This window comes from Papaver somniferum, chromosome 7 (genome assembly GCF_003573695.1).
Source record: "Papaver somniferum cultivar HN1 chromosome 7, ASM357369v1, whole genome shotgun sequence".
In the NCBI taxonomy this organism is placed as follows: Eukaryota; Viridiplantae; Streptophyta; class Magnoliopsida; order Ranunculales; family Papaveraceae; genus Papaver; species Papaver somniferum.
This window is the reverse complement of record NC_039364.1, coordinates 199587985-199602157: the sequence shown is the minus strand read 5'-3', so window position 1 is coordinate 199602157 and position 14173 is coordinate 199587985. Positions and strand designations below refer to the sequence as shown.

Genomic DNA, 14173 nt, shown 5'->3' with positions numbered 1-14173 from the left:
TTTAGAAAATAAGGGTTGGTAGGAAAATCATGGTGATGTTGTCGCTTCAGGAGGTGATACAAATTCAGAACATAAAGGTAATATGGAGTTCAATTTGAGAGTTTTCTCTTGATTGATTTTAAGATTATATTGCGAAATTGTTTTGTGATTATAGAATTTAGATGGGTTTTAGTTAGATTTGAAATAGAGATGATTGGTGGTTTGTTAATTACAGAGGAAGGAAGTTTGAGCCTGTTCATGCTTGTTATTATGTGAGTGAGTGATGATTTTGGTTGTGTAAAGGCATGAACTGATTGGGCGTTACATAATAGAAATGGGTTGTTGCAACTGGAATGATGTGGGTTGAAATACTCTTGTGTTAGTAGAGTGGATGATAATGAACTTGAATTACAGAGATGTTGGTGGATGAATGAACATCTAGTGGATATGTTTTGGCTGTAAATGAGTGCTTATGCCCTAGTTTTTTTATGTCGTTTACACTCAAAAAATATTGTTCTGTTTAGTTTACTAGGGACAGTGAGCTGCCATTTCTAGTGGTAAGCTCAACAGTCGGAATGCTGCCAGTCTCTGTGAATTTGATGCCTTTCCGGCCAAACTTCTGGTCAAGCGTAGGCGACGATGTACTGGTTTCGGTAATGTGGTGGCAACAGATGATGAGTTTGGCGTGCGTGTGACGTGAATTTAAAAGAAAATGGAGGTGTGAATAGTGATGCATGACAGGTTATGCATCTACAAATTTGTTGCATAACTTGTTATGCGTGCTCGAAATTGGTTGCATAACACTATCTGCAGTTTTTTTCTTTTGTTTTCTTTTTGCATAACTTGTTATGCAGTCCAGAAAACGGTTGCATAGCATGTTATGCAGCAACTTTTTTGTCACTATCGGAACCAACAAAAACAAAGATCGCATAACTTGTCATGCACCAATAATAATATCTGCATAACATGTTATGCAGTTGTGAAAATCGATGCATAACCTGTTATGCATTCGAAAATATGGCTGCATAATGCATTATACATCTAGAAAATTGATGCATAACATGTTATGCATTGGAAAATATGATTGCGTAATGCATTATGCATCAAATTTTTATGTACGCACTAAAATCAACCAAAACAATGGCAACATAACTTGTTATAAATGCATAACTTTGTTAGGCAGTCGAGAAAATGGTTGCATAATTCGTTATGCGTCTGCATAATGTGTTATGCATCTTTTTTGGTTGCTGCATAATGGTTATGTATCAAGTTTTCGAAAATTTTGCCTAAAATGATGATCAACCCCGATTTTTTTCGTGAAAAACAAAAATTTGATATTGTTGTTTGTACTCATTGTGTAGCTCTCTTAAAAAGATTTCCAACGATATAAAATTTTTAAAATTCCAATGCGCGGATTTTTAGATATGTTATGTCCAAGTTGCGCTTCCAATTATACCCCTGAAAAATTAGGCTGCATAACGAGTTATGCCTGAAAAAATAGTATGCATAACGAGTTATGTATTGATTCTTAATAATTTCATATAATTATGGGTGTCAAAGAAATAATTATGGATGTCACGGTACCCAAAATTAATTGTGGGCCTGACAAGGATAATATTATTTTTTTTGGGTCTCCCCCTAATTACCCCTATTTTTATGCATTGTTAATTTGCTATCTCTGTTTATAATTATCTTCATTTCGATACTACTCTCATGCATTCTGATAATTTCGATTTTCACGTGTGGTTCTCAACCTGGAATAAAAGCAACAACCGTGTATATGATAGCTATGATGATTGGCCTGAGATTCTTGCTACTGTCTTATTGGGAATTTGGAAAGCCAGATGCGATTGGGTTTTTCAAAAGAAAAAGTTACACACAAGTAGAACCGTTGATTTGATTATAACCATGATTAACAGCAATAGGAATACTAAGTATAATTTAGACAATACTCATGACATTGTCATTAGCTCCTCTAGGCAAATATGTTCACCACAAGAATAAATATTGCTATGATTTACTCTAGAAACACCAATTTTGCTGCGGTAGCTTTAATCAACTCTGATTATACAGGGGCCTTTCTTGGTGGAGGGATCTTCTCAGCAACAACAATAGAGGGAGAAGGTATCGAGGAGCAGGCGGCTTATACTACTATCCAGTGGCTACTTCAGCTGAATCATCCTAATGTGCAGATCAAAAGTGACAATGGAAAAGTTTTTGAAGCAATTTCGCGCCAGATATCTTGCTACAGAAGAGATAGAATTAAACTGCATGGAGGAAACTCGAAAAACTTCATTCTATGTATCATTAGCATCCGCACCATGAGTTTAATTCCGAATCAGGAAAACTCTTTAGCTCTCATGCTCGCGGCAAAATGTCTTCATCTTTCTTCTTACTGTCTATGGGACTGCCAGGCCCTGAACTCCTTTTTGCCAACTTATGAAACAAGGGCGGGAGATAACATTTTGGTCATGTAACTCAGGGATGACCCCTGTTTCATCTATTAAAAAAAAAAACTTTGCATCAAAGCTTTGAAATGTACGGCAACAAACAATTCAGATTACGTTTTAAAATGGGGCATTTTGGTTGATACGAATTAGATCTAATGAACAGATAATGACAAATTTGTACACACCGTGTCGGTTCCTATCACATAATTACAGCATTCGTATTCGCAATTAAATTCTATAAAAAGCTGGTTGCTCTAATCTTTCATAAGAACGACTGAACGAGTCTACTAATGGTTGATGCTTGCTTCCCATTACTGAATTTTGAAGCTGTTTGCTCTAATCTTGTCAGTGTTTTTTAAGTGATCATCCAGCCATTGACTAGCTAAATCCGATTAATTAGTAGTATATTGACTTAAATTTCAAATTTGCACAGATATTTTCCTTGCATTAGCGATAAGATCTTAAGAACCTTAGTATAGCAAAAGCATAATACGGTACGGTTTTGAAGTTTTCCTTCTCATCACCATCACAATCACAATCACATTTGACTTTTTATGCCACCATCACAATCACAATCACATTTGACTTTTTATGCCGCTAAACTACAAGGATGAGTTCCAAAACTTTGTTAGAAATTACAAGGCTCACACTATCATATGGAGCTATAACACAAGAGTATATGTTCCTAACTTTACTCCAAACGAAGCATGGGTACTAGGCTGAACCTCAGTACTTCATCAAACACTACAGTCCGCTAAGACTACAACCTAGTACAACTAAATTTGGAAGTTCATAAAATTTATGACCCAATTATTTACTCAAAATACCTTTGGCTTGATAACTAAGAAAATATTGAATATACTTTTACGACTCAAAATAAGAACCACCAAGTCATGGCCAATATAGACTAGAACATGGAATTTCAGGAAAAGCTACTGTTGTTCTCAGAATTGGAGAATAAATGAACTTACAAGTCCAAGTAAATGTTATAAGTAAAGTTTTAAGGGAAAAGATGGACACTTAAATCTAAACAAACCAATCAACAGTTCTGCCTAGATGAATAACAAGCAATTCTTAAGTATTATACTAGAACATATACAGAGTGCAAGAATTTCACACGCACAAGTTAAGAGTACAACCACATAAGACAAGCTTATCATTAAGCAACCATGCCAGCGAAATGTACCTAGCCCATCTATTAGTCCTGTTTCCTCCTACAGCATTTAGTAGACTGAATACCCATGACCCAACAGCCTGCAAAACCCTCAAGGTATTGCATGACTATAACAGTAGGAGGCTACTAGGAAGAAAAGAAAGTGCCTTCACTTTTTCATGTGATTTGTTCGAGCTCCTTGGTATCTGTAATTTGCCCTAAATAACATTTACATTTAAATTATCTAACCAATGTTATAATGCAATCAAAGTGTCCGTCATCTAGGTTATATCTTCTTTCCGAATCCGGTTCTTCCATCCTGTGTCATAATATGGCCTATGTTTATTTCTTTATTATGTGATTCGAAGCATCAAAATGACTTATGAAATGGTTCTCAGTAAACACTGAAACAAATATTAAAGGAAAGCACTCTTCTTTTCGAAATGAGGGACCCCAACCTTGCTAGTTATGCTTCAGAATGAAATATTACAGTTCACATTCTACATGCAATTCTACCATCCAAAGTTCAAAAAAACGACACCTCTTTCTATATCCTAAACTACAGAAAAAACAGAACTGGATGGTACCCACTGATAAGAATGAATTAGTTCTTGTAATTTTCTCAAGTTTCTTAACCTCTAGATCCTATCCTAAAGACATAAGCATTCTTAAATTTTAATCACAATTCTAGTTGTTTTTCGTAGCTTCGGAATGTCTATGTTGCTTCTAGCCTATCTTTCCTGCTATTGCACATGATCTTAAGCATCAAAGTGATTTCCAAAGCCTTAGTAAATTAGTATAGGATACACCTTAAGATTAGAGACAGGTGTACACTATTCCATTGATGATAACCAACCCAAGCTACACAACCTTATTATGCATGAGAGCAGTGAAATACTCACAGTTCAAATTAAACATGCAATCCAACACTACAATAAAACATACCAATCAACACCTGTTTCTTTTGTTCTCCTTACACTAGAATCAAAGAAGCTATAAACGGGACAGGAGCAAATCATAAACCCCTACCTGTTACTGAATTGACTTCTTCTAAGAGTCTAAGAACTTCAATCTTCAAATAAAAATACCAATTTCAGGTTTCTCTGCTTAAGGTCCAGTTATTTATCCCCTAATACATCTCCTTATTCCAAGTTTCGGACTTCACCACCATCTAAAACATTAATCATATGTGATGCGCCTGTGTCTGTGAGTTCATGTGTCTGTCTGTCTGTCTGTCTATGTGTTTGTGTTCCTCAACTTCTAGATTCTATCACAAGTATTCATTTGTTTCAGATGCAATCACCTATTCTAGCTTATACTGCCTAGCTCTGGAACATCTATTCTGTTTCTAGCCTGTCTTTCCTGCTCTCACACATGATCTCATTCTCAGCCATCAAAGTGCCTTATGAAGTGCTTAACTCTAAAAATACCCTGGTGTACACAGTATATAGAAACATATCTAAAAGCTTCAAAATTCAACTATAATTATAAATTTTCTACCTAAGAATCCTTTGATTTGTGATGATTGTACATCTGCCAACTCCAGAACTTCAGGTTTCAGCAGCATTCTAAGGTTTTGTTCATACATTTATGTTTGATGTAGATGCATTGGCTTAGAAAATCTTTTGGAACATATCAAGTACTAAATCCCGAATGTTAATTTAACAAAATGATATCAACTAACAATTAACAAATAAATATCACCCAAAGTCAAAGTAACAGAAAAAATAAAACCATAAAAACTCACATTCTTCTCTATAATATAATATGTTACTTGAAATAAAGTTGTAATTAAGCTTAATACAACATACTTCGTCAAATGTCTTTAAAAAGAAAAGAAAAAAGAAAACCCTAGTCTTAGATTTTTGTTTTTCCCCAATTTATTTAAGATAACCAGGAATTTTAATACGAATAAAGAGCATACTCATGATATATGCAATAACAACAGAAGCAATCCCGACTGAAACGAAGAAGATCTTAACACTTTTATCACGATTACGATCAAAACCAAGATCTAAGAGAATAATACCAAGACCACCAAGAACAAACATAAAACCAGATGAAAGCCCTTCAATTATGTACTGACCGTTAACACGTCCAGGCAAGAAAACAACTGGTCTAACAACACCTGTAAATCTATCTTGAGTAGATCCAATCCCTGGTGGTTCAACAATTACGTCGTATACAAATCCTGATACAACTAAGAAATAAGTTAATAAGACTAATGATAACACTGTCATTGGTGATGGGAGGGTAATTGATGGAAGTCTCATGGTTTTCGCCATTTCGTGTTGTTATGTCGCAGATCTCAGAGAGATTTGAGTTTTCTAGGGCTTCTTTTGGATTCTGGGGGTTTAGTCTTGTTTGATGATCTGGTGAAGAAGTGGGACTACAAATGACAATTACTTATTTCCACCCCATTTTTATTCGAGTATGGCGCGACCAGTCGTGCCCACAAGGCTCCGATCACCACAGTTGTGTGCCTCGTATTAAGCACCACATCACTTTAACTTGGTCCAATTCGGTGCACACTCCTTTGAAGAGTATAGACCATGATAAAAACTATATCGCATCTGATGTGGCATCCTACATAGCAATGAATGAAAAAAAATGATTCTGAAAAGTTGTCTATGGTAATGGGTCGTTTTCTTCCGCTAGGTTCCTCTTTTTCTTTTTCAGTTTTTCTCCAACAATTACTTCTTTCATTTGACTGAGAAAAACGATAGAGTGAACAACTGAACATGGATTGAAAGTGTTGATGCTAATTGATTAATGTAACGACGAGTAATTTTGTTGTAAAATGTAGCATTTAATCTTCTATATTTGATCTTCTTCCGTGATTAAAAATTCCTCTTCGAGGAATTGCTTATCCATTCCATCTTTGTTTTCTTTTTTCCATTTTTTTGTTGCAGAGAAATGGTAATCCTTAAATCTCAAATCTTGGTATTCTTGAAGGACTTTTGACACAAGTTTCTAAGGAAAAAATAGTAACAATGTAGCATTTAATCATTTTCTACACGAATTACTTTCTTCATAATTAAAATCCCTCATTTTTGTTTGATTTACATACTCCCTCCGTTCTTTTTTAATAGGCTGGTTTTGTTTTTAGAAAAAAATAAGGAAATTAAGAGAACTAATCATTGAAAGTGGTCCTCATGACACTTGTCAATAAAAGAAGTGAAGGGAAATGGTCCCCATGACACTTGTCAGTAAAAGAAGTAAAGTGAAGTGGTCACATGACAGTTGTCATCAAAAGAAGTTAAGAGAAAAGTGGTCCCACAAAACTAAAGTAACATTTGATTTCCCAATTAGGAAACCAACCTATTTTTTTGAAACTTTTATTTATAGAAACCAGTCTATTATTTTAGAACGGAGGGAGTATATTGTAACAATAAAAGTATGTTTGTTTCAATTGACGATGAATGCGTTTGTGAAGACATGGGTTAGAAGATTTAATTCTACAAGACTTGGTTAATTACATGTGATTGATGATAAGTGGTTAAAACTTTTGGGCTAGAACTTAGTGTTTTAATGTGTGATATGGGTTGAGGAGCCAAGGGAATAAAGTGCATGTTAGCTAGAAATGTCTGAAATCTTATCAAAAATACATATATTGAACTTAATTAGACTCAACGCACAGTTAACTTTGAATGTAAAGCATCTTGCAATTGCAAGTATTGTACTAGTTCTTCCTTTTTTTGTGCGGTATTTTTTGATACCAGCCAAAAAGGACTTTGAAAGATCAATTTCTTAAGGGTGCAGGGAGAATAAGTGATAAAGATCTTCTTGATTGTGTTAAAGAAAAATTGAGTAGATGAAAAACCTTATCTTTTTTTAGCTTCATGGCTAAAGATTTCGCTATCTTCTGGTTTTTTCACTCTCCCTCGGATTTTGATCTAGATACTTACTCCCTAACGAAATATTTAAATCAATGATCCTTATGGAATAGACAAATTTTCAGACTTTCTCAGAGAAATCAGACACGTTTTCTATTCTTCTCTCTGCCACATCATATCCACATAGGATACTGTTTTTAGGACGTTTTTTGACTGATCTGTTAAGAATTATTGAATATATTAACCCTATTGGTTGCCTAAAATATCTTCCTAAAACAACCTGGCTAGTTTTTTTTCTAAGAAAATAGATCCATTATTAAAACAAAAGGATTGCAAATTTTGGTTCAGGAAATGAGGATAGTCAACTTTCCAAGAACCTGTTACACTCTTCCTTCTACTGTATTTAATTGCTTTGTCAGCAGATAAATTTAGGTCTCTCTTGATATACTCAAACTTAGAAAAGTAGATGTTGTTAACTGAGACTAAACAATCATTTAGAATGGATCTAGCAGACCAGCTAATCTGGTCACTAGCTTTATTCAGATAGGAAATGACACTACTTGAGTCACTTATGATACAGATGGAAGATAGATTTTTAGAGTTACTCCCCAGGATAGCTTTAAAAATTACTATACTTTGCTAGTTAATCTGTGGGCTATTATGCACCCTTTGTAGCAACCTGTTAAGTCAAAACGAACAATCTCAATTTCATATTTGTCAGTATCTTTGTCATAAGAAGCATCGCAATAGATTATATGACAATCATTTGGTAAATATGCATTATTAGGTGGCTCAGAATTTATATGATTGAATGATTGATTACTGGAAATGTTGTTGTTGAAATTAGACATGGTTTCATTAATAGTATCATAGACCATCTAGCAGTGGCAGTATGATTCGACACTTTATTTCAAATATTTTACAACATCTTTCTTTCCATATACTCCATGCAGTAGTAAATAAATCATGGATTATATATCATTAGAAGTACAACGAACAATCCATTTATGAATCCAATCTTTTATGCTAATGTTACATATTGAAGGACTAAGTGATCACTGGGAGTTAATCAAAGACCACACATCTTTAGCAAACTTACAATGCAGTATAATATGCCCATCAGACTCATGAAAATTATCATCACACATAGCACATACGGTATTGTGGTTATTATTGCATCTATGAAGCTTACTCTTTGTAGAAATAATATTTTGTACACATTTCCAAAGAAAAAAGTGAACTTTGGGGAGAACTTTTGCATACCATAATTGTTTATAAGAAGGAAACCAACTACGAATTGAGCAGAACTGACAGAATCATTAATTGATAATGAATATACAGATTTAACATAGAATTTACCAACAATGTTATGAGGCCATATTATCATATCATTATCAAATATGGGTATTCTAGTTTTTAGGATCTCAGTACAAGTATCAGGAGTGAAGAAATTATGCAGTAATTTAAATTCCAGTTTCCAGTGTCCTGGTTGATGAGTTGAGCTACATGCATATTGGGATTAGGGTATGCAATGCAGTGAGGGTGTTTAGAATCTTTAATTCAATTATCATAGAAAGCTCTAATATTTTTTCCATTCCTAACTTCCCAACACGAATTTTTTATGATATAATACATTCTTATACTAATATTACTCCAGACCCATGAACAAGTTTTCCGTTTAGTATAATGCAAAGGCCTACAATTCTTGTAATAATTGCATTTACGTATCTTGGAACAAAGAGAGTCAGGATTTTGGACCAAGTTCGAAGCAGTTTTAGCGAGTAAAGCAGCGTTGAATTTCCTAAGGTTTGTAAAACCTAAACCACCATTCATTTTGTGTGTACAAGTGTTGTCCCATTTTTTTTTATATAAATTCCTCCAAGCGCATTCTTACCCCACCAAAAGTCCCTCTGAGCCTGATTCACTCTCTTTAGGATTTTATCTGGGAGTAAGAAGCAATTCATGTAATAGTTGGAAGACGACCTAAGTACATGTTCAACCATTACAGATCTACCAGCTTGAGTAAGTTTAATAATTTTCCACTTGGATACTCTCTTATTAAAGTGATCAACTAAATGATCAAAAGTCTCATTTCTAGTGTGATCTACGAAAAGAGGTAAACCAAGGTACTTGTCAAACATATCAACTTTCTTGACACCTAGGTGATAAATAACGAAAACACATCAGGATGAAGATTTTTACTGAAAAAACAACTTGGCTTTTGGAAATTAATGACCTGACTAGAATAGTTGTTGAAGTCTAATGAGGGACATAAGATTGTGTAAGGACCCTCGACTCGTCAACGCTATTAGACTAGTCATGAGACGACTAAGCCGCTAATGACTCGACTAATTAGAGATGAACCTTAATTAATAGAAATAACCTAACAATGATCTAGATATGAAACTAGTACCATCGGTTAGATATTGATAAGTTATGCGAGATGGACTACTCGAACGTGTCAGTCAGATGCCGGACGAAGAAGATATTATCAGATTAGTGAGAAGGGTAAAAGAGTTTCTTTGTTTTTAGACCGACTGCGGTTGCCCTTATCCATTTTTGGGTACCTCAGTATTTCTCGTTGTCCTTATCCCAATCGATAAGATAGGTATTCTTCTTTCTCATTTTCTTTCTTATTCTCGTTTCTTCCTTTCTTCTTTCTTCTTCTCCTGCTCTTTTTCTCTGTTCTTCTTCCCTGCTAATTTTTCTGTGTCTTTCGATTGAGAAAATCATTTGATATTGTAGTACAAATGATATTGAGGATGGAGTGGTTCTGATTAATGAAGAAGAGCAACTGAAAACTGTTTTAGGTTTGTAATAAATCAGAGAAGATCGAATTAGGATTGATATGAGATTGAGAGGCGAATTGAGATGTTGGTGGACGAAGAAAAGGAGGGGTTGATGTTGAATTGTCGAGGTGAAGCTTTTCTGGCGTTGAATCGAAAAGAAAAGGTAAATCAGGGTTTTGAATTAAGGTTTCTAATTATTGAAGTCCTTTTATGAGATTGTTATTATTTGATTGATTTAATAAATGGGTTTGTTCTTAATCGAGTTGAGATAGAGGTATAGGAATTTAATGTTAGTTTCTTTATCGATCAATTTGGGAATTAGGGTTTTTATAATCACAGACCTAGGGTTACTGAGTTTAAGTGATAGATGAAGAAGATGAGTAAATAGTGGTGGTTAGGTTCAATAGAGGTTGTGGTGTATACATGGATTTGGAAATGGTGTTGATACTAAATTGGTTGTTGGTGCAAGACATGGCAGAGTATTGGATGTTGAACTAGTTAAAGGTTACTTAGAATATGAACTACAAGTGAATAATATGATGCAGCTGTTGATGTTGTGACACAGAAGAGTTGGTGAAGACATGAAGTAAGAATTGGATACTGAATTGGTAATTCAGATTAAACTGGTAGTGGATTTGAATTACAAGACTCATGAATTGGGAAGTAAATAAATGGAGCTTAGATTTTAGAGTTATAAGTTGAGTTACAAATGAAGGAGTTGATGATATTGATGAGTTGTGCAGCTGATAGGTGTTGCAGGTGGAGTTGAGTTACCGAGTGGTGGTTCTGTGGATTTTGTTAAGTTGCAGGTAGTTGTTGAATGTGAAATTGAGTTACAGTTGTAACTAGTTGAGATGGTGGAGTTACAAATGTTATAGGAAAAGATGAGGCCAAGATGCTATCCATTTCAGATATTTATAAGGGATGTGTTTGAGTAAGGTGTAATGGCCTTGCAGACTTGAGAGCGATGATGCTACTATCTGGTGGTGATTCTGAAGTTGTAGTTCAGAGGGTCGATAATGTTGTCATTGGTTGAATGAATGGTAGTACTTTCTGGGAATTGCAGGTGTTGATGAAGTTTTTCTATGATGGAGGATTTGGTTGTTATTGTGTTGCTGAAGTGCAGAGGAATATGTTGAAGAAATGCAATTGAATTATGAAGGATGAACATGTTTTGGAATGAATTGTATTTGAAGTGCATTGTTGTTTCAAAGAATACTGCAGTTTGAGTTAGTGTGTGTTTTAGATAAGAAGTTGTATCTATTAGAGTTCTATTGCTGAAATTGTTGTTAATGATAATATTTGTATGAACTCTTGTGTTCTGAATTGGAACATGTTAGTCATCCCAGTCAGTCTAGATGACTCAATCTGTGTAGCTGACTTAGAGTATCTGATTGAGTTAGCTCAGTTACCAGACTTGACTCAGTGGTTTCCTTGTTTGACCCGATTTGACTCAGTAGACCGAGTTAGACCAGTCTTGACTTTGACCATTGACCTTGATTTACGTTTACCGTTAGTTTGACCCTTGACCATCAGATTGATTATTAATGGTCGTTAGTTGATTCTTATGGACTGGACCTTAGATTAGTGGGCTTCTTTAGTGGGCTTAGGCTTAGGGCAAGTTTCTTAATGAACATGAGTTGGACCCTTTATGGTCTGAATTAACATTTGGTTTCTTCTACAAAGTTGTAAATACTTATTAGACTTATCAATGGACTAGAGAACCAACTTATTTGAATTAGTAAACCTTTAGATGTATTAAGGATAGATAATGAAAAGGGTGTAGAACCATAAATGGGTTTAGATACATTAGATAGTTCACTTAGCTTATAACTAGAGAATTGTATTAGATTATGTTATGAGCCTTGTGTGAGCCTTTTGGCTAATCTCTTAGAATTCTTGTGTGATTAACAATTACTATTTATTAACAACGATCGATTCAAAGACTGAGCCGGTGGATTATGGATCTCAAGGTAGGCGAGGCTTGTCATCAAATAAGGTGAGAACTCTGTAACCTTCTTGTAATCATTGAGCATTCTTTCTATATGCGAGCATGAAGAGTCTTTGTTACTTGTGGAATAATGTTTGTGTGTTTGACTATTTGTGTAAATGTATGCATGTGTCTTGATGTGCATGTAATATGCGTTGTATGTTTTCCCCGCAAGGAGTGTCTGTGATTCCCCACGGCTCCTTGCTAAGTTAAGTATGGCGACTTCTTTCCCGTTTTAATATTACTTAGTAGGGCGGCTTCTTCCCCGTTTCGATAGTATGTAACTAATTTAAATAGTAGGCGGGCTTCTTCCCCGTTTTAATATTACATAGTAGGGCGGCTTCTTCCCCGTTTCGATAGTATATGCTTAAGAATAGTAGGGCGTATTCTTCCCTGTTTAAATATTACGTAGTAGGGCGGCTTCTTCCCCATTTCGCTATTATATATACTATTTTATTTTGGGGAAATCACTCGTGTGCATATTATATGTTAGAATACGGGTATCCAACTCAAAACCAATTGGAAATGAGTGGAGAGGCCCAAAGGGTTATAAACTGCAGGATCTTAGATTGCCCAGACAATGTGGGACTGATAATCTCAACACGCCCCCTCACGTGTAGCCTCGTTAGGTCTAACACGTGGACAATTAAACCAGGTGACGCGGAGTCAAGGCGCGATCAAATGACTCGTCGCAAATATCCTGCTCTGATACCATGTTAGAATACGGGCATCCAACTCAAAACCAATTGGCAATGAGTGGTGAGGCCCAAAGGGTTATAAACTGCAGGATCTTAGATTGCCCAGACAATGTGGGACTAATAATCTCAACACGCATAGTGCTTGACTCTATTTATACTACGTATGTACAACACATAGCGCTTGACTGGCTCCTAAATAAACTCGCCACTTACTTGACAACTAACATTTCTAAATAACTAAAGAGACCGATTCAACCACCTAATAATACTCGACCAATACCACCAACATCACTTACTTTGACTAGCCAAAATATTGCATTTATTCTGTCACAAGTTAGTGCATACTTGTCCTATTATTTTGGGAGTTTGTTGATTAGATTTTGAGTAGTTTTCTGGTAGTGGGAGTACTGGTCGAATAAATGCAATATTTTGGATATTCAAAGTAAGTGATGTTGGTGGTATTGGTCGAGTATTATTAGGTGGTTGAATCGGTCTCTTTAGTTGTTTAGAAATGTTAGTTGTCAAGTAAGTGGCGAGTTTATTTAGGAGCCAGTCAAGCACTTTGTGTTGTACATACGTAGTATAAATAGAGTCAGTTGTAATGTTACAAGGTATCTCAAGTTTTAATGAAAATGTAGACATTAAAATCTCTTTGTGTGTGTCTCCCTCTCTACTCTCCTCTATACCCATTTTGCGACATTGTATCATAGCTAGGGTAGAGAGAGGTAGAGAGGGTCTAGAAAATTTTGCGACACAGGACCGGCTACATGGGATGACGGGTTCACCATATAATGCCCAGATGCTCGAATGAGCAGAAAATACCAAAGTCTCTAGAGGACCAGTTGGTGAAAGAATGATTAAATGTTGGTTTAATCATTTACTGAAATAATGCTCATGTAAGCAACAAATCATAAAACCTGATGTAGAAAATATGAGGGGCCGACCAAGAGGTCATGAGATCGGCTCTTGATGGTCATGGGACCAGTAGATGGTCGTTTGAGCGAACTTCCAATTGTTTGGAAAGAGTTCGAACCTAATATGAGCAACGGAGCAAATTAGGTTAAAATCATTAAAACATGCGGGACCAGCTGTTTGCAAGCCTCAGGATCACCCTTGGTCGGTCAAGGGGATGTGCCCGTGTCACCATAGTGTCCGTGCTTTAGTGTTGAGAATTTTGATATTTTCTGATGCACGTTTGAGCAACATTTGGAGAAAATATGCAAAATCCATGGTTTTGCTGATACCGGCAAAAATACATGAGATGATGAAAATAATAAA

General features: G+C 35.4%; 1 pseudogene; it reads right to left on the bottom strand.

The window, feature by feature from the left end:
- Positions 1 to 5310: 5310 nt before the first annotated feature.
- On the bottom strand, positions 5311 to 5981 carry LOC113293274 (annotated as a pseudogene).
- Between the last annotated feature and the right edge of the window lie 8192 nt (positions 5982 to 14173).